Source organism: Cryptomeria japonica, chromosome 11 (assembly GCF_030272615.1).
Source record: "Cryptomeria japonica chromosome 11, Sugi_1.0, whole genome shotgun sequence".
Classification (NCBI taxonomy): Eukaryota; Viridiplantae; Streptophyta; class Pinopsida; order Cupressales; family Cupressaceae; genus Cryptomeria; species Cryptomeria japonica.
In genome coordinates, this window is record NC_081415.1 from 324,723,714 (window position 1) to 324,745,389 (window position 21,676).

Genomic DNA, 21,676 nt, shown 5'->3' on the forward strand with positions numbered 1-21,676 from the left:
CCAATAAATGCCTTCTAGGGTCGATGTCTCCCAAAATCAAGAAGAGAAGTTGTGAAAGGATAGGAAATGTATGAGAGCTAAGGATTTTTTCTCCTAAGACACCCAAAAATGTCCTTTAGCAAATTAGAACTAAATGCAATAGGTACAAGTTGCATCTGGCAAGACATATTTGTATTGTTGTTTCCAACCTATCACCTATGGCCAATTGCTCCTAGCTCATGCCATTTGTGGTCACATTGGCCAAAGCATCAACATCCCTATTTTCCTCACAATAAATATGGTTAATTTTGAATGAGTAAAAAAATATAAGCAACTCCATGATCCAATCCACCAATGCGCCAATTTTTTCATTCTTCCTACTACTCGATCTCACAACATTAACCACCAAGGTAGAATCACCTTCTATCTCCAATCTAGAGATGTCTAAATCTTTGCAAAATATAATCCCAAGTGTTAGAACTTTCAACCCAACCATATTATTGGTGTCTTCCTCCAAAGGGACTGCTAACCTACCAACTAGTGAACCATCCCAAATTTTGATAGTGCATTCGACCTTGGAGGGACTAGGATTCCCTCAAGAGGCTCCATCAATATTTAGCTTGAACCACCCGAATTGTGGGAGTTTCCACATTATATGTGCTCTAATAAAATACACCACATTGCTACCAATGCATACAAAGGGAGGATTTTTGAGGCCATGCCAATTGAATTACAACTTGTTGTCCCAATTAGTGAACTAAGCATTCTTCCTTAGATGCAATGTTGATCTATTATTGACAATTTCTATAATTATTGCTTGTACTTTGTTCAAAAAGGAAAATAATGTTATTTTCTTCTCTTGGAAGATTTTTTTATTGCATTGTTTTCAAATTTCTCAAATTAAAAGGGAACGACTTGAGATCCACAAACAACCAAATAGGGAAGACCTATGAGGAAACAACCACCCCTTAAGGAGGCTCGTAATGTCATTGAGAAGGTTAGTAATACACCCCAATTTTGCACATAACCACCTCCATCAAACCTAAGAGAAAGGGTAGCCAAGCATAAGATGGTTAACCATATCCTCCTCTCTATGACATAAAGTGCATTTTGATAGACCTTCATATCCCTTCTTGTTGAAGTTTTTTAAAGTCAATATTTTACCTTGGATAGTATCCCAAGAAAAGACCCTATTTTTAGGCAAGGAAAAATTTCTCTAACATAGTTGAACTGATATCTTTGTCCCGACTTGAAGTCATGCCCTAGCCATTGTTCTGTGTCCATCCTTAGCACTAAAATTTTATTTTTTTTGATCGATAATGGGCTGAAGCCGATAAGGTGTGCATACCCTATCCCCTTGTGGGATTTTGAACTTGTGACCTCTCTTTCAAGAGCACAAGTTCTCCACCAGTAGGCCAACTTAGGATGTACCTTAGCACTGAAAATATTGTTCTTCAATCCAACCCAAATTAACTTGTCCTAACCCCTATGAAACACCACAACTCTTCCCAATAATACGTCCATGAAATGATTCACTTCATCCTTGGGTAGAGAGAAGGAATGGACATCTTTCCAAAACCATCCAAGCAAGGGTTCATCATTGATGAATGCTACATAGTATTTACCAAAATAGACCTAGGGTTGCTTTAAGAAAGCCTTGGTGTGATCAACAACAACAATGTTATCAATGCTAGGAAATATACCCAAGGATTCTTCCCAAAACAAATTCGAGCCTCCATCATAAATATCCCAATATAAGAAATATGTGATAATTAAACTGAAATTGAGCATGAAGTTCCACAGTCAAAACACATAAGGAGGATTGGCAACTTTAAATATCTAAGTCAGGTTGTTGTTGTCCAAATATTTTGTTTGGAGAATTTTGACCCACTTTAGCTAAGGATCTTTATACATCCTCCACACTAGTTTAGCCCCTAAGGTATTTTTATAACATAGTTGGTTGTGGAGCATGACACCTCCACACTCCTTAGTCCTACAGACTTTCTCCCAAGAGATCGATGCCACCCTATCTTTCTTAGCTAAGCCTTGCTAGAAGAGTTTCCTCATTTTTTGAACCAACTAATGATTAACTCTAGTGGAGAGTGATAGACAAGACAATAGATAAATAGGTACTATTGAAATGACAGATTTAAGCATCATGATTGTGTGGCTTGAGATAACCATTGACCCTTCCAAGTGGAGAGCCTACTATCCATTTTATCTCCTAAATGATACCAAAGTTTGGAATTTCTCAATCCTTTATCCAGAGGAATACCTAGATAAGTGCATGGGAATTTTCCTACTTTTAAATTTAGAATTCTTAAGACCTTCGTTTCCTTTCTTTGGGGAACCATGAAGAAGAAAAATTTATACTTCTCTTGACTAATCTCCTGAATAGAGGCCTTGGCATATTGTTTGAAGATCTTTTGTCAAGGTAATGCTTCTCTCTTCTTTGTTCTCTCAAACAACATTATGTCATTGGAAAATTACTAATGAGTAATATCCTATAACACGCTAGTCACTTGAATCCCTTTAATTAAACTAGATCCTTGAGAATTTTTCAAATCTCTTCTAAGGGTTTCAACAATAATATTGAATAGGAATGTAACAAAGGGCCCCCCTACATCAAACCCCTGGCAGCCTTAAAGAAGCCCTCTAGGGACCCATTAACCATAACTAAAAATCTAGGACTAGATATGCATTTGAAAACCTAGTTAGTCCATTGTTTATCAAAACCAAAAGCCTCTAAATTCTTGCAAAGAAAATGTCATTCAATTTTTTCATAGGCTTTTTTAATATCTAGTTTTATTATATGCTAGGTATCTTGTTATTTTGGATTGAATGAATGGACTTTTCAGCAATCATGACACCATCTAGAATATATCTTCTAGCAACAAATCTAGTTTGTTCCTTTGAGATAATATTAGGAAGGATCCTCTTTAATCTATTGGCCATTATCTTTGCCATGATTTTGTATATTGTGTTGCAAAGGTAGATAGATCAAAATTCATCTAGAGTATTGGTCTTCTCTTTCTTAGGGATAAGGGAAATAAATTTATTGTTGTTCTCACTTAAGAATGTTCCTAAGTTCTCGGCACCCTCAAATGCATCTACCAACTCTAAGCCCACATTGTCCCAATATTTTTTAAAGAAGCCTGCATGGAAACCATCTAGCCTTGTTACTTCATCAAGATGCAACTACTTCAAGACTCCTTCAATTTCATCCATAGTGAATCTTTCATTTAGAAATCTATTATGGGCCTCAGTTATCAATTTGGGAATATGTTTGATAAGGTCTTACTAAGCCCGAAGGTCCAACCCTTCCAAATTGTTCAATAGGCTAGAGAAATATGCTACTGTCCCATTAGCGATCTCCATTGGATATTTGATGAAAGAGTCATTTGGTTTCTTCAATTTTTAGGTTCTATTGAAATCCTAATGCTGCTTAGTCATATTGTGAAAGAATTTGGAGTTCTTGTCCCCCTTTACCATCCAGGTCTCTTTGGATTTTTAGTTCCAGAACACATCCTCCTTTGCTAAAATGTGAACACATCCTCCTTCGCTAAAATGTCTTCCTAGTCCTTCAAAAGGTCTCTTTCCTTCGTACAATTATTCTTATCCATCCCATTTTTCAATAATTCTTAATTCAAGACTGTGAGTTCCTCTTCTAAAGCTCTTTTGGATTCAAAAAATACTTATAAAATGATCCCTGTTCCACTGGAGAAGCTTTTGTTTGACCAATTCTAGCTTCAAGACAAAGAAAAAAAGCATGGACCATGGGAATTGTTCTTCTGACCACCAAGTTTCAATCAAATCAAAGAAGGTTGCACCTTTCATCTACATATTCTTGAATTTGAAGAGACATTTAATGGGTATTTTTGTCTCCCACCATCACTAGTTGGATTAGATAATAATTCGACCTTGAGCAAAGAAGAATATAGCCATGTAAACCAAAAGGGAAGGTGACCAAGTTCCCTAGGAAGAAAATCCTATCCATTTTATAAAAAATATTGTTAAACCATAACCTTCTATTGTTCCAAGTAAAGGAGTCGTTCCCCAACTCAATTTCCAGGAGATTGTTTTTGGCCACTGAATCCTTGATATCTTTTTGTGATTGGTTAATTCTTTGAATGCCCCCTCTCTTATCCTAAATATGTAAAATGACATTAAAACTCCCTCTAATAATGTTATGTGGAATGGTATTAGCAACAAAGAGCCCATCCAGCTCAGTCCAAAGTTCTTTCTTCTTAAGACAAGCAATAGGCTCGTAGACATTTATCATAAAGAAAATTCAAATTTAATGAGAGGTTATGCACTAAACTACCTAGCCATTGTTTTCCTTCTTCCAATTTCTCAAATAACACTAAAGAGGGGTTCCATAGGGTATCTAAGACTCTTGAGGCGCCCTTAGATTGAACTATCTCCACCTCCCAATTCCTAATTTTCTTAGTAAAGAGACCCATGATCTGTAACTTGGTCAATTTGGTTTCTTGAATGAGCATAATATATGCTTTTGTTAACCCTAACATGCTCTTGACCAAGTGCTACTTTTTAGGGGTTTTTAAGCCCTTAACATTTTATGAAAGGAGATCAAAGGCCCTTAAGTAAGAGGGATTCCCTTCCCTATGTTGAACACATCTTAGGACTGAGAGGCGAGGGGCAAATTAGGTTAGACCTTCAAATGTTTAAATTTTGATCTTCAAACTTTAAATCACAAACATATAATCCCAGTAATAGCAAACCATGAAAGTATGAAGAACAAAAAACACATGAACATTAGATTTACATGGAAAACCTAATCAAGGAAAAACCACAGTGAGAATAAAAATCACGATATGAATATAATCTATTAAATATTGCCTCCAAAACACCCTACTCCTGAGAAGACTTGTCGAACTAAGGAACACAACTTTAGGGCAAGATATAAGTGACTCGTAACACTGAAACTCATTATTTTAGGGCAAGATACAAAAAGCTACCAAGAGAGTCATTATCTTCTGGTAGAGAACAAATATCTAAATTGGAATGAACAATGTCTCTAAATCATGAACTTGATCTTGAACCATTGGGTTAGGCAGTCAATATACAACAACCTCCTCTACTTTCAATATACAATCTTTGAACTTTATTATGCTGAGAATATTATCATCAAAGCCCTTTACAATAGTCTTTCACACATCTCCAATTTTTATATTTGCTTGTAGATCTTTCATACCTTTGACAAATCAATTCACATCCATTCCACATACTCACTAATGCATTCACACTCCTTTATATACACGATTAATCATCATAACCCTTAACTAGGTTGACCACATATAAAATATACATTATTACATCAATTCAACCATCTAGACCTAAGATAATAAATGTGGTCCATCTTAGGAGATAGAGAGGACCCAAAAACAATAAAACACAATATTTTCAAATGATACTAAAGAATTGCATACAATAGCACATCCTCCAAGGTCAGTATCAAATGAAACATGTAGATGAATAATGAAGCACACCAACCAGTTGACCTAAAATATTCCCCAATGCATGAAACTCAATGTGGATCTACACACGCAATTGTGAGACCCAAAATATTAGCCATACACATCCTTCCAAGCAAATCCAAACCAAAGGAATATGATTCAAGTAGAATATAACATCACAGTCAACTAGAGACAAGAATAGTTGACACCTAAAACTGAGAACATCATAACTTCACTTTCCAATCAAGTTTTTGCTTGACAACTAAACTAGAATACTATATAGACAACATGAATAAATCCTCCAAAACACAATACCTAAATCCACATATCCAAAAGCCACCAGACCTTTTCTAGACCTATTCTGATAGACAATCTTATTATAAAAAACAATAGTAATCGACTCAACCAACTGAACCATAGAGCAATTATGAACCTGATAGAGTAATACATATAGAACATAAGCATTGTATTCAGAACCATAGCAAAAAGTCTTCACAGTTTGGAGAAATGCAAGATATTCTTCCATTGAGACATTAAGTATTGTTTCTTGCATATAGATCTGAAAACAAAAATTAGAAGTAAGCATAGACATGTCGAGTTCACCAAAATGTAAAGGGGTAAAATTTGATTTGGCAATTTGCAACATAGAAGGAGAAATCACTAAAACGTAAAGGGGAAAATTTTGATTTGGCAATTTGTAACAAATGGAAGACTCATGGTAGGAGGAATGAAAGAAGAGGAATTTCCCCCTTGACTAACATTTGTAGGTATAACATTTTGTGTAGAGGTAGCCATGACGCTTGATGTAAATATAGGGACACTAGCCATAGAAGTAGTCAAAGGAATGGAATGATTAACTTGACTAGGAGGTTGTGTATAACCTAGAGATTTAGCACAACTATTCATAGGCATAATATTAGAATCAACAATATGAGCAATACCACACAAGATTTCAACACCAAATTTATCACTTTGAACCATTCTTTTTAATCTTTTAATCAATGGGAGAGCTTCACTTTTGGGGTATTGTTGACTCATCCATTGTTGAAGATTTTCAAATTGATTGTTAATCTTCTCCAATTGGTCAATGTAAACCCTAGTTAGTGATTCCTCCACATCATGAGAATTATCTAAAGAATGAGGATAAACGGGGACATTCATAAGATTGGAAGAACCACCAATATCCTCATTGAAAAAGTTATCTGAATTAGGGTTCATCTCCTCGGTAACTAAACCTTGGGAAGCTTTAATTATACAACTTCTCATGGGGATATTGTAGGTTGGACTAATAGTAGTAAAACTCATGCACTAAGGGAGGGAAATTCGAAATTTGGAATCTAAGATGCAAAATAATTGAATAATGCAAAATTCTAGGAAAAATGATTACTCAATTGAATGAATAAATTGATTGAAAAGATGCAATCCCCTAGGAAATTGAAATTTAAAATTAGGATAATGCAAGAATAACCTCTTAATTTAAAATTAAAATTACCCACTAGGAGATAGAGATTCAAATTTAAAATTAGGACTAATAATAACTTCTTAATTTTTAAAAATTTGAAAGGAAATTTTAAAATTAGGGCCTTGTAAAAAGAACCACTTAATTGTAAAAATATAAATTTGAGATGAAATTAGGGTCTTGTAGGAAGAGCCTCTTAATTTTGAAATTTGAATTTACAATTAGAGCCAAATAATTAATGGAAAATTGGAAAATGCACAAGATTAATTCCAAAATTAAAGTAATTTTAATTAACCACTTAATTTTAAAATTTAAAAGTAAAATTTGACTTGCAAGTGCAAATTTTAATTTTGAAATTGAATAACACTTAGATCTAAAGAAATTAACTAAATTATGCAATTCACAAGCTCAATTTTGAAAATGAAAATTAGGGTTTTAATGAATTTAACCTCTAAAGTTTTCAAATTTGCAAGGAAATCAAACTTGTAAATGAAAATTTGAATTTGAAATTGCATACACACTCAGATCTGAAAACAAAAATCAGAAGTAAGCATAGGAGACATCAGATTCACCAAAATGTAAAGGGGAAAAATTTGATTTGGAAATTTGCAACATAAAAGGAGAAATCACCAAATCAATTTTCGATTTGAAGGGGGGATTTATTTTATATTTAAAAGAGGGAAGGAATCCACTAGATTCAATCACAAATCAGATAAGGACTGAATACTAAGTGGATTGATTGATTATGATGTGTTTTTCCCTCTTTTGTAAGTTGAAATGCTAATTTAGGGTAGTGTTGGAATTGAAGGTAAAACTAAGAAAATATTGAGCTATAGGTTTGAGATTTAGTCGTGAACTTGGATCTAAAAAATATGAGCTGATTCGGATCTGCCCTATGAAAATGCCCCAAAAAAGAAAGGATCGTGGCGTTGCCTCTTGCTCCCTTGAATTTTCTGTGTGTCGAAAAGGGTTCTTCCATCTTTGTGTCTGAAGCTTATTTCCAAAAGTACAACTATGCATTTGTTTCATGCATAGAGAAAGCAAGGGAAATAGGTTGGGAATTGGGGCTCGCCTTTGGTCAAACCCCAGTTTTGGAATTAACAATGAAATTGAGATAAATATAATTGAAATGAATGAAAGGAAATGTTCTCCTTTTGAGAGAGATGTTGAATTATGATTGAAAATGAAATCTTGTACGCAGTTTCTAGATTAGATTGTGTGAACAATCTAATCTAGAAGTTGCATACAAGATTTGAATGGATTGTGGAAATCTTATAGCTTTTAAAATGAAATGATTATACCTCCTTGTGAAGTTTTTCTTTCCTCTACATGGAATTAGGGTTTTATGAAATAGGATGTTGATCTCCACTTCAATGCTTGATCCTTAACTTTATTGTTGCTCCAAGGCTTGAAGGAAGACTGAAAAATGCTCAATTTCTCTTGAATGCTTGAATGCTTGAATGCTTGATCTCTTATGTGCTTGAATGTTTTTCATGTGATTTGATAGATTGTGTATTTGTGTGGCTCTCCAAATGAGAGGGGAGATCCTCTTTATGTACTTGCCTGTCCAGTTAATTGACTAATTTTCTAACATGAGCTGACACGAAGAGGGAAATCCCACCCGAATTTGAAATGTAAAAAGGGGTTTAAATTGGGCCCCTTTTAGGGAGGACCATGGAACCACGCCCTGGTCCTGCCCTATTTTAGGCCAGGATCAAGGTGCAGGATAAGTGCAAGGTCAAGATTTTTGGCATTTGTGATGCGAATGAGCATAATCAGGTCTTCAATTAGGCCAAGGGGCATAAACACTAAGGAAAATACCCAAATGCGGTTTGAAAATTGTAAGGGGTGCAATTTTAGGATGCTACAAAAACCTTCCACTATACCAAAATTCTAGAAATGGACAACATGTTCATCAATACCAAAAATTCAATACAAAACATAAGTACTTTTCTTGCATATAGAAACTTCTACTGTACTATCCTTCTAGAAATATACTAGTGTTTATATCAGATAATTTCAAAGTACCATAACACATAAATATTAGTTGTGCTATCCTTACTTCCATATCAATACAAGATATAATTATATATGAATACTCTTTTCTGCATATAAAAACATCTGCTATACTATTATCACTTTCATATCTATACAAGATAGGTTGACATTAATGACAACAAGTCACGACAACTCAAGTTTCCAACATTCTCCCCTTTTGTCATTGATGACAACACATATATACCTTAGATGGCAAACAAAACAAAAACTGTATATCTCTCCTCCTTTAACATTAAGGACAAAGAGTACCATATTGAATCTTCTCCCCCTTTGACATCAAGGACAACAAATACAACTTTGAATAGTTCTTCTTATTAATTGAAATAATCTCTTCAATGAGTAGCAAGAGATGACATTATTTCCCCTAACAAGGATATCTAAAACATCTCATCCTTATCTGCTTCCCTGAGGGAAAAAATAACACCAACCTAGAAAACATAAGCAAAGCCAAATGACTCCCCTTGGATAGACACACCTTCCCTTTTTGTTATCAAGATTTCTTAATATTATCTTTAGTTTTTTCTTCGTCTATCATGCCTAAATTGACTTTTGGATTGTCTCCAACCCAACATCTAGGAGCCCAAATAACTTCTCCATATGTATCAACAATTCTCTATAGACTTCTAGAACCTCACAAATGAAGAACACAAGAATCTTTGCCATGCTGAAAACATCTTCAACAACAAACCATGAGAGGGATTGCAAGATTTTCATTTTGTTCTCCCCCTCAAATAGTGCATGTTGTCTAGTTACTGGAAGAAGAATCAACACCACCAGAGGATGTAGATCCATCCCCACATTTTTCTTCTACTTCTAATTCCTTCACCCACATCTTTTGCACCTTCTTCTTTTCTATATTGATAACAATCTTCTTTACCTAGTCATTCTTCTCACTTTTTTCTATGTAAAATTTGGCAATGTGTCCAAGTTTGTTATAGTTATAACATACTAGAATTTGCTAATAAGCACTTCTATTCATTCTAACATTCCTATCTCTTCTAATGCTTCCACTTTTTTTGATAACTCTTTTGTACTTAGTGGCTTTATGACCTATATTGTTACAAGTATAACAACATCCATTAAAAGTATAAATATTTTTTCTATTTGAATTCCTCATTATTCCACTTCAATACTTATTAGCCTTATAACCAAATTTGTTACAAATATAACACTAACCTTTAAATAATTGAGATATGATTTGATTCTTGCATCCACTAGCTCTATGTCCAATCATATTACATGAAAAGTAGTTACCATTGAAGGTTGATGAGTACTTGATTTGAGTATGAGATCTCTTGGACACATCTTTGTTATGGATCCGAGGATAAACAATTTGACTAGTATTCCTTGCTTCATTCATGAATTTTTCTTTACTGACTTCATTCTGATTGTCTTCTACTAGATTCTTGTTAACAAGGTTAATGAAAGTTGATATATCATTGTTTAGTTAATGCAATGAAAAAGTGGAGAAGTTGGAAGCTCAGATCAGTAAGCTGGAGGAAGGAAAGACAACCATGAAGAACTTCTTGATTATGATTCCGGATATCCTTAACTCTGTGACCAGGAATATGGAGGAAATTTCCAAGTACCTTGATGGCTCCAGTACTTCCAAACTTATTGTGGACCTAGATGTTGATGATGATGCTATTGAGGCAGGGAGCGTGGATAGTGCTCCTGGTGGTGCAACCAAAAGGACTAGGGCGAGTATGAAAAAAGCTGTCTTGGCCTCTTCCAAGGAAATCCCAATGCTCAGGGATAATATCAAAGAAATGCAAGGGATTAGCGGAAAACTGGATAATTCCCTTAAAAACATTAAGTAATTTGTCTTTTTTCTGTTTTGGCTAGATGTTGCTGGTTTTGTTGGGCTTTTATGCTGGCTTTTGCCTAGAACTTTGTTGGTTTTTTTGCAGAATGTCTTTTCTTGTTTCTTAATGTTCTTATCTTGTAAGGATCTCTTGTAAAGGGTTTTGGGGACCCTTCAAAACTTGTTTTTCCCGTAATAAAAAACAAGGTTAAGCATTGGTTCCATTGTCCTGCTTTCTTCTGTCCAATTCATTTCTTCTTTTACCATCTTTACCCAACTTTTGTCTTCTAATATATTCATCTCTATTACAGTCACAGGAGTGGCCATAGTGATATTTACATCCTTAGTTTGATTATAGACTTATGCCAACAAACAATTGCCTTCAATATTGTCCTTTACATGGTAGACATTTCCTTTAGCTCTTGCACCTTTTGCAACCAATCTATTAGAGCTTCCCAAGTTCTAATTTCACATCTGGTCCCATGAAATATGACCTTACATCCTTTGCTACACATCTAAATTACACTTAATAGGTTATATTTTCATCCTTTAACATAATAAACATTGTCAATTTTATGCTTACCATCAATAGAGATGCTTACTTTTCCACAAATTGGTGCAACTTATCTCCTACAAACTTGGTTGATCCACCATTATAGTTTTCAAGGTTAATATACTTATCTCTATCACTAGTCATATGATTTGAGTATTCAGAGTCAGTGATCTATGCCTTTGGTTCCACTTTACCATAAAGAGAAAATTTGTCTTCTAAATTTCTAGACCATCCATCACTCTCTTCTTTTCAAGGTAGGAAAAAATATTCTCCATTTGAGTTCTCTTCTTCTTTAGATCTGTAAGCAATTTTTTTAACATAGACTTCCCTTTTGCTTGTACCTATCATCTCTACTAATATCTCTATTATTCCCACTATAGTTTTCCTTTCCTTTGTTATCATCATTAGGTTTTCCACCATAATATTCTTTATACATACATCTAGAAGCATAATTTCCTATTATTCCATAATTAAAATATTTTAGGGGTAACTTACCTATGTACTTACCAGTTCCTCTCCTCAATCTTCTTGCAAAATTTGTTTCAATCTCATCCAAGTCTTCATTCTCTTCAGGTACATCTTCATGCTTCTTTGTGGCTTTGAATGTTGCTTCCTTCCTTTCCTTCTTGATGTCATCTAATTCTGCAATCTCAAAGGCAGCAAGCGACTCGAGAAGTTGATTCGCAATGTACATGTTCATGTCATGACTTTCCTCAATGGTATACTTCTTCGGTTTATATCTTTTGGGTAATGTTGTCATTATCTTCCTTACAACTTCACTTTCTTCTATCAATCCACCAACACTTCTAAGAGAATTTAATATTTCATTCAACATGATGAAAGTAACCTTCAATGTTTTCATCATCAAACATTCTCACATTCTCGAACTTGTGCTTTAGATTTGTAATTTTGTCCTGCCTTGTCTTCTCATCTCCTTCAAATACATTTTTTATCTTGTCCCAAATTTATTTAGTTGACTTAGCCCCTATAATTTTTTCGAACATTGCATCATTCATGTAGGTAATTATTGCAACAATAGCCTTTGCATTACTCTCATTTGCTTTGATTTTATCCAAAGTTGTAGGCCCATTCTATGGAGCGGAGTAACCTTTCTTGATGCTTTCCTAGATCTCAGTCGGTATAGCTGCCAAATTATAATCCATCCTTTCTCTCCAATAAGCATAATTTGTGCCATCAAACTTCAAAGCCTTGAATGTATAGTCCTATGCTATCTTGGATCTTCCTCAAGCGGTTAAGATTCAAAACAAGAACCTTACTCTAATACCAATTGTTGAACACACCATAGGACTGAGAGGCGAGGGGGGTGAATCAAATTGGACCTTCAAATGCTTAAATTATGGCCTTCAAACTTTAAATAAAAAACATATAATACCAACAATAGTAAACCATGAAAGTATAAAACACAACAAACACATGAACACCAAATTTACATGGAAAACCCAATCAGGGAAAAACTATCACGAGAATCAAATTGAGGATATGAATATAATATTATAATATTGCCTTTAGAACACCCTTATCCTAAGGGGACTTACAGAACTAAGGTACACAACCTTAGGGCAAGATGCAAGTAGCTTGCAAGACTCAAACTTAGTTTTTTAGGGCAAGATGGAAAAAGCTACCAAGAGACTCATCGTCTTCTGGCATATAACAAATAGCTGAATTGGAATGAACAATATCTCTAGATCATGTTTTTGATCTTGAACCACTGGGTTAAGCAATCAATATTATAGAAACCTCCTCTACTTTCAATATACAATCTCTAAACTCTATCACGCTAAGAATATTATCATTAAAGCTCTCTACAATATTCTTACGCACATCTCCAATTCGAGATCTGCTTGTAGATCCTTCACACCTTCAACAAATCAATTCACATCCATTCCACACATTCACTAATGCATTCATACTCCTTTATATATGAGATTAATCATCAAAAACCTTAATTAGGTCGATAATAGATAGAATATAAATTATTACATAAATTCGACCACCAAGACCTAAAATAATAAATTTAGTCCACCTTAAGAGATAGAAAGGACCCAAAAACATTGCAATGCAATATTTCAAAATGATTTAGAATAACCACATACACTAGCATATCCTCCAAGGTCAATATCAAATGAAACATGTAGGCGAACAATGAAGCACACCAATTAATCACCCTAAAATATTCTCCAATGCATGAAACTCAATGTGGATCTACACATGTAACAGTGAGGCTCAAAATATTAGCCATACACATCCTCCAAAGTGAACCCGGACTAAAGGAACATGATCCTAGTAGAATACAACATCACATTCAACCAAAGAACAAAATAGTTGATAACTAAAACTCAAAATATCATAACTTCACTTGCCAATCAAATTGTTGCTTGACAATTGAACTAGAACACTGCATAGACCACATGAACATATCCTCTAAACTACAATACTTGAATCCAAATATCTAGAAGCCACCAAACTTATTCTGAACTTGTTTTGATAGATAGTCTTATTATAAAATTAATAGTAATCAGCTTAGCGAATTGATCCATAGAGCAACTAGGAACCTGATAGTGTAATACACATGGAAGATAAGCATTGTATTCAAAACCATAACATAGAGTCTTCACAATTTGCAAGAATGCAAGACATTTTTCCATCGAGACATTAAATATTGTTGAAATTGCATATACAACCTTCCACTATACCAAACGTCTAGAAACACCACAACATATTCATCAATACCAAATCATTCAGTACTAAACAGAAGTACTTTTTCTCACATATAGAAACCTCTATTGTACTATCCTTCTAAAAATACAACATCATCTATATTAGATAATTACAAAGTACCAGAACACATAAATGGTCTTTCCTGCATATAGAAACACTTGTTGTTATATCCTTAATTCCATATCAATACAAGATAGAATTGTACATAAATAACTCTTTCCCAATATAAAAATTGTAAATACTAAAAATTGGTTACTGCCTATGGCTATGCTTTTTATTAACATGTCTTCTTGTCGGTTGTTTGATCTTTATCATTTTTTGACATTGTGTCTTTCTCTCGTTAATTAAATAACATTGATTTTTTAATTAATTATTAGTTAATTTTCCAATTTGACAACTTTATGTTAGTGTAGTGTCGTAAATTGTACACCCTTTATTAGTGTGTCCAATTTCACACTCTCCTAGCACCTATTTTAGTATTTCCCTTTCCTCTATACATTATAGGACCTTTATCGTAATTAATTAATATTCAATTCAATATTATGGGTCTTATTCCACTTTATTGCATCATCACACTCTTATTTAAGCCCTTAATTCTAGGTGCGCCCTTTATCATTTTATCTTGATTTATCCTTAATCCTACCCTAATTTCAACTCTTAAAGAAAAGAGAAATCACATTTACACATCTTGGTTTGAGCCATCGAGCTAGATTTAGAATAAGAATCATGATAGTTCACATCCCTAGAATTTTTTTAAAAAGTTGGTGGGACTAGGGTGCCCGACATTTTGGTCCTGTACTTTTTTCTCCAAATTTCAGGAGGATAATTGGGCGGTTTTATCCTATTCAAAATTAGCTTCATAAGAAAATATATTAATTCTAAGGTGGCCTAAAGGTGATTTCAATTATGAAATCCTTATATAAGGCATCCTTCCCAACTCATTTTCATCTAAGCAATCCTAAGACTCCAAGCAATCAATTCAAGCATCCTTACATCTATTAAGCATTCATAATCAAGCATTTTTAGATATCTTCAAGGCGACATATTCTTCATTCAAATATTGTAGAGCAAAATTACATCATTCATATGCAAGCATGTGTGTGATTATGGTTTTATCATATTCATACCATTTCATACAACATATGTGATTACATTCAAGAAGCAAAGCATCATCATCAATAATTATAGATCTGAGTTATATTTCCCTAAGTAATTATTTTAGTATTTGTATTATTTCATTCAAGGTTGATTCCAAACCAGGGTTTGACTTAGACAAACCCCTATTCCCAAAAATTTCCCCTCTTTCCATGTGCAAAAAATAGTTGTGAAGTTGTAACTTTCAGGATCAACATAATTCACAGAGACAAATAGGTTCCCCTTTGGATGAGAAAAAGTGCAGAGGACAAAAGCAATGGACATTTTGGTCGCGACAATTTAGGACAACCTTCTCGGAATAGGTCTGAACATTTAAATATTGCTCAAATCTAATTTTGTGGCTCTCTCTGACGACTATAGCTCATTGTTCATGCATAATTACTTCAATTTCAACACATTTACCCTAATTTCAGCATTTTCATATTTCAACTTAAAAAGAGGGAATCAAATCTTAACCAATGAATCTAATAAGAATTCTTAGCCCTATCCATGCTAATTTGAGGCTAGATCTATTAGGGTCACTCCTCTTTAATGTAGTGGTCCCTAAACAAAAATTAAGGGTTTAACATCATCATTGGGTGAAACTCTATTTTTTCACCATTATAGTCGGTTTGTCCTTAATCCCTCTTTTCGTTTGTCTAATTAAATAATTTTTTTGATTATTTAATTATTTTGTCCTCTTGGAATTAATCTATCCCAGGGAAAATAATTATTTAATTATTTCCCCCCCTATCCTAATGTTCCTCATTTGATAAATAAATATGTTTATTTATTTGTTTGCTTTTTATCTTTCTCGCATTAAATAAATTTATTTTATTTAATTGCCTAATTAACTAACATGTGGAGGAATTAATAAACAATATTTATTAATTCACTCCACTTATCTACTTTTCATGCTAATTTGTTCCCACTTCTAACTCTTCCACCTTCCACTTTCCTCTCCACTTCCCACTCCCCACTTATTTCTTCTCTTTCTCCACTCAACTTATTCATCACTACTCTTTTCCTCCACTTTCAAATGGCATATTTTGTTGAAATATTTATATTTCACTTAACTCTATCTCATTTCAATTTCTTCCTCCACTTGGAAATACAATTTCCTATTTATCCTTACTTAACAAGTCCTCTTATTTAATCTCATATGTTGATCACTTTTAGTCCCAATTCAATCTTAGCCATCCAATAAATCCTAATTTACCTATAAATTGGACTCTTATTTCTCATTCCTACAACCATGATCCTTCAAATAGCCTCATGATCATGCTATCAAATCACTCTTGCTTGCCACATATATGCACTCACCTATTTGAGAGCTACACTACATTAGAGGAGAAAGAAGAAATGATGAAGAAGCATCAAAGAAATGCATCTTGGTGATATCATTTTGAGTTTATGTTGTTTATTTTATTTTGATAGAATTATTAATTTGATTAGGTTAATTTGCATGTTATTTAGCTTGTGGTGTATTTTGATATCAAGCTTGTTTCTAACCATTTTTCTAGTCGATATTTTGGTAAATCCATCATGAAACAAGGTCAATCAACATATACCTTGCAATACGCAAACATCAAAGTGATATCACAAACAAGATCTCCCAAACAAAAAAAATTCCTTAAAAATTTGATTTAAACACCAGGTCATACACATGAGACTATTTCCAAACTTGATCATCTACCCATGTATAGCAATAACACATTCTAAAGTAATTACACCAATGAAACACCCACCTTCCATAAAGAAATTTCTCCTCAAGTAGCCTCTATATCTTCCACCATTTCCTCATCCCCTAAAGTTTCACAAGGGTAATCTACACCATCTCCATAAAATGATACATCGAATGACACAACCTCCCAAGGGAAATCCATAATAGGTTTCCAAGCTAATCCAATTCATGATCCAAGTCCCTTCCATAGTTCAAAAACTCTAGATCCAGTGCCATCCTATGCTCCCATTTCAGAGAGTCACATTCGAACTCCACCTCCCTTAAGTCAAAACGTTGAATCCTTTCCAAAATCCCCCATAAATATGCAAAATTATATCCCATGTCAAGAGGATGATCCAAAGCATGAAGAAATGAGTCCTCAAACAAACCAAGATCAAGATCCCAAAACTTTATCATTCCATCCAAATGTTGACCAAGATCCTATCTTCCCAAAATCTCCCAATGATCCTAATTGTCCCTATCCATCCTATCTAAGGTGATCCCTTTCCATCTCAAGAACACGGTATCCTTCCCATTGAGGCTAAAGTTGAACTCCAAAGAAGTATCTTGAAACTTATTAGTTCATCATAAAATATAAATGAAAGTTTTAGGAAACTTAGCTTCAACCAATGAAGTAACATGAAAAAAAACAAAAAAAACAAGATTATACCTTCCATGATTTACACCTCATTGTGTCCTTACTCCACTATTATTGGTTGCAGATGATTTTTCTCTCAGACAAGCACTGGTAGCTTCCAAGATGGCATATGAAGAATGGATTGATAGTTAACTGATACTATGATATGCAAATGGTATTAAGCTAACATGTTATGAAAATGATTTATGCTAAAAACTCTAAAAATGCTATTTGCTTCAAACTCAAACTCACAGATGCAAGAGAAAGACTCCTAGAATGACTATAAGATTAGCTAATTAGACTATTAGACTATTAGAAAAAAATGGCTTAGAAGACCTCTATTTATAGATTTTTGAGTGCATAAGCTTAGGTGGCAGAGATAAACGATCATGATCAAATCATTCAATTTTGGATGGCTATGAGCAAGAGGTTGGGATGTGAGAGAGAAAGGTGGAAGATGTCCCTCCTACTCCTACATGATGGAGAAAAAGGTGGAAAGGGAAGGCAAGTGTCATTCATCTCACCTTGATTGAGGATGAAGACTGAGAGAATATAGGATATTTGAAGACAATTTAGGGATAAGAGGACAAGTGGACTCAACTTCCTCCAAAGATGTAAGAATGTTGGAGAGAATATAGGGAGGTTGAGGAATGTGTGTACGTACACATTATTTGGAGAATAGAATGAATGTTGAAGATAATGATATATTAATATCTTTAGCCACATGATGGATGAGTTGGAAAAGAAGAAGTGATGTGGAGATTAGGGGAGATTTAAATAATTTAAGAAATTATTTAATTAAGAAGACTATAGGATAGTAGATAGAAGAATAAATAAATATTAGATATTTAATTGATTAGAAGAAAGGCTAAATGAATTAATTAATTAAAATAAGAATGAGTTGAATAAATTAATCTTTTCAAATTAACTATTTAATAGAAGAATAATCATTAAATAAATATAAAATACTTATTTAATTGCTCATAGCCAATTTTATGTGTATACATTTTGCCCCTTTTTAAAATAATGTTGAGACAACATTGTTTGAAAGGTTAAATCAAGTCTTGATAATGCACTTGACGAAGATTAAAATCCTAATTGTGTGACCCCTTGGGAGATTGATCGTGAAATTGTTGAAATATTTGGATTGAACAATTGATCTCATGATAATTGATTTAAATTTCTACAACTTTGGCTGATGAAAATGTCCACTCTTTGATTACTTTGATATTTTGCTTAATTTGATGATTGATAGAGTTTGATGATCGATGCGGGTCAATGATATAAACTCAAAGCTTTGATGATCTGATAGGATAGAGTTTGATTGACTTCATGATTGATGAATGTCAATGATGTAAACTCAAGATTGGATAGACTAGATGCGTAACCTCATGATGAATGAGCGTCACTAATATGTGGTCAAAGAGATTGATAGAAATCTCAAGTGAGTAGATAGGATAGCTGATCGATTGATCAAAGTGATTGATTGGATCAAGAACTGACATTTTGTTGATATCATGTTGCAGGAGGATCTAGATGTATTGATTCATCTAGGGGGGAGCAGGAGGATCAACGAGGCCTACAACATCTGAAAAGAGTGATGCTCTTCGTCCTAGTTGACATATTGATATGAGACATTGATTTATATCATGGGACATTTGTACTTTATTGATTATGGTGATATCATTGTATATATGGACTTTTTATTATTTTATGATGATATGCAGACATGGACTCCATATGATGTTGATGTTTCATAATTGATTATACATGCTACTTTGATGATGATGACTTATATACATTGACTACATGGATGATGTTATGATGATCTTTCCTTTCCTTTATATTTCATGATGCTCTATATGATATGATGATGATGTTATGCAGATGGATGTTTATTTCTATTCCTTGATGTATATGCATGTGATGATGAAATGATGAAATAATTTATATGAAATGCATTTGATTTTTATTTTTTGAATGCAATATAATGATTATGGATGATAATGCTTATAATGATTAGATGATGAAATATAAACAATGATGAAATAATAACATGGTTAATGAATCTAAATGCACAAATGCAATTAAATGAACCTAATGGGTGAATAATTCTAAATGAAACTAATAATAAATAGATGCAAAAAAAAAATGATAAATGAATCTAACGCAACTAATAATGACACTTTATTCAAACTAATGCAATCTAATGCAATTAAAATGAATGCAACTGAAAAATTATGAATGATGAATGACTAATGCAACTTATCATGACCAGTGCAATTATTTTTGTTTGTCCAAGTATACTTGATCTTTATTTTTTTACCGTTGATCCCTAAATGAAATGGGATGAATGCTTATAATGAAGCTGGCAATGAATGCTTATAATGTAGCTGATAAAATGAACACAAATGATAATTAATCTAAATGATCTATCTAAAATGATAATTCCATTCTTCACATGCTTTCTTGTAACAATGCTTGATTTCATCATTGAGCTTTTAAATGTTATAAGAAAATACAAGCAACTTGACATAATGATTCAAGCTGACCTGAGTGCTTCTTACATGGATTTTGATATAACAAGTTTATACAAGAAACTCGATATAATGAATCAAGCTGACCTGAGTATTTCTTGCAGAGCAGACAAGGATTATCCCCTTTCATGCATGACTCAGAACATCCTCCATGATCTTTTGCCAATCATATCCTTAGAAAAGTACATACCTTAGTAAGAGATAAACCACAGACAACAAACAAAGAAAATAATCATGCCCCATCATAGCTTCTCTAGTCATGGACATCATCGAGTTGCCTAGAGTACATGATTAATGAAAATCAAGATATAAACACTGAATCTTATGTATCATACATACGTTCTCATGGTCATCAAATGATATAATCATCTTCATGAATGTTCATTGATAATCCATTGTTACTTGTTGGTTTAAATCTTTGTGTTCTGAATGTCACAATCCAGTTGTTACAAATGCCTTGATCTTCATTGCTTGTTGTTCATTATCTATTTCAAAACCTTGTGTTTTAGTTTTCTAAATTTTTTGAATGTTTTTGGATTTTCAAATATTTAAAAGATCACCTTAGAAAAAGGATTTTAGGATTTTGCCCCCAATGGAAACAAAATTTATTATGGATGTACGAAAAATGATCCAAACCATGATGGGATGCAATGCACATATGATTAATTTTGATAAAATCTAAGACAGTGACTACGTTAAGTATGTCAAAGATTAATAACTTGTTTGATAAGCTGCATATTTCTTTGCTAATGATTCAGAGCAATGGATGCGAAATATGGAATGAAAATGCGAGGATAGATGGATGTGATAGGATGGAGGTAAGTGCAAAACAATCTCATAGATGGAAGAACCCACTTTTAGATAGCGCCTATTTACCAGGTTTTCACCATCTAAATTTATTGCATTTTTTCCATATTTGATTTTTTTGTATTTTTCTTGATTTTTTTATTTTTAGAGAGATGAAACATGTCCTGCCATCAATTGATGAAGACAAGACTAACTAAGACAAAATCCCATAGTCACACTAATCTATGTCATTATTTTGATTGTTTGATGATTGATAGGAATGTCTGGTTCCAAAGAGTGAGTACCCCGTATAAGACTAATCTGTTTGGTTTTGAGCATACCTTTCCCTGTATAAGACACATTGATGTTGATAGATGGATTGATTAAATAGACATGTTGATTAGTTTGATTGTAGACCTTGAGAGTTTTCCTATTGTTGATTTGATTTGATGGATGGTCCATGTTCTCATGTTTTGATTTTTTATTTTTTATTTGATTTTGTCAAATTTTTTTTAATTTTTAGTTTTTGGACATTTTGTGATTTTTTAGAATTAGAAGAAAGATGTATTTGTTTGTCCCAATGTCTAGCAAGATAAGGAATATTATGAATGGATGAATGAACTTTGAGGTGAAGATGAATGGGTGAAAGATGGAGGTAGCTTATTATGGAACATGAAGGGGCACATCAAGAGCTTTTTGAAATCGTGTTTTGTCCTTAGTTTTGATCAAGATCAATGATGGAAAAGAGGATATGAATAGAGATAGGATATGGATAGGATAAACAAGATCA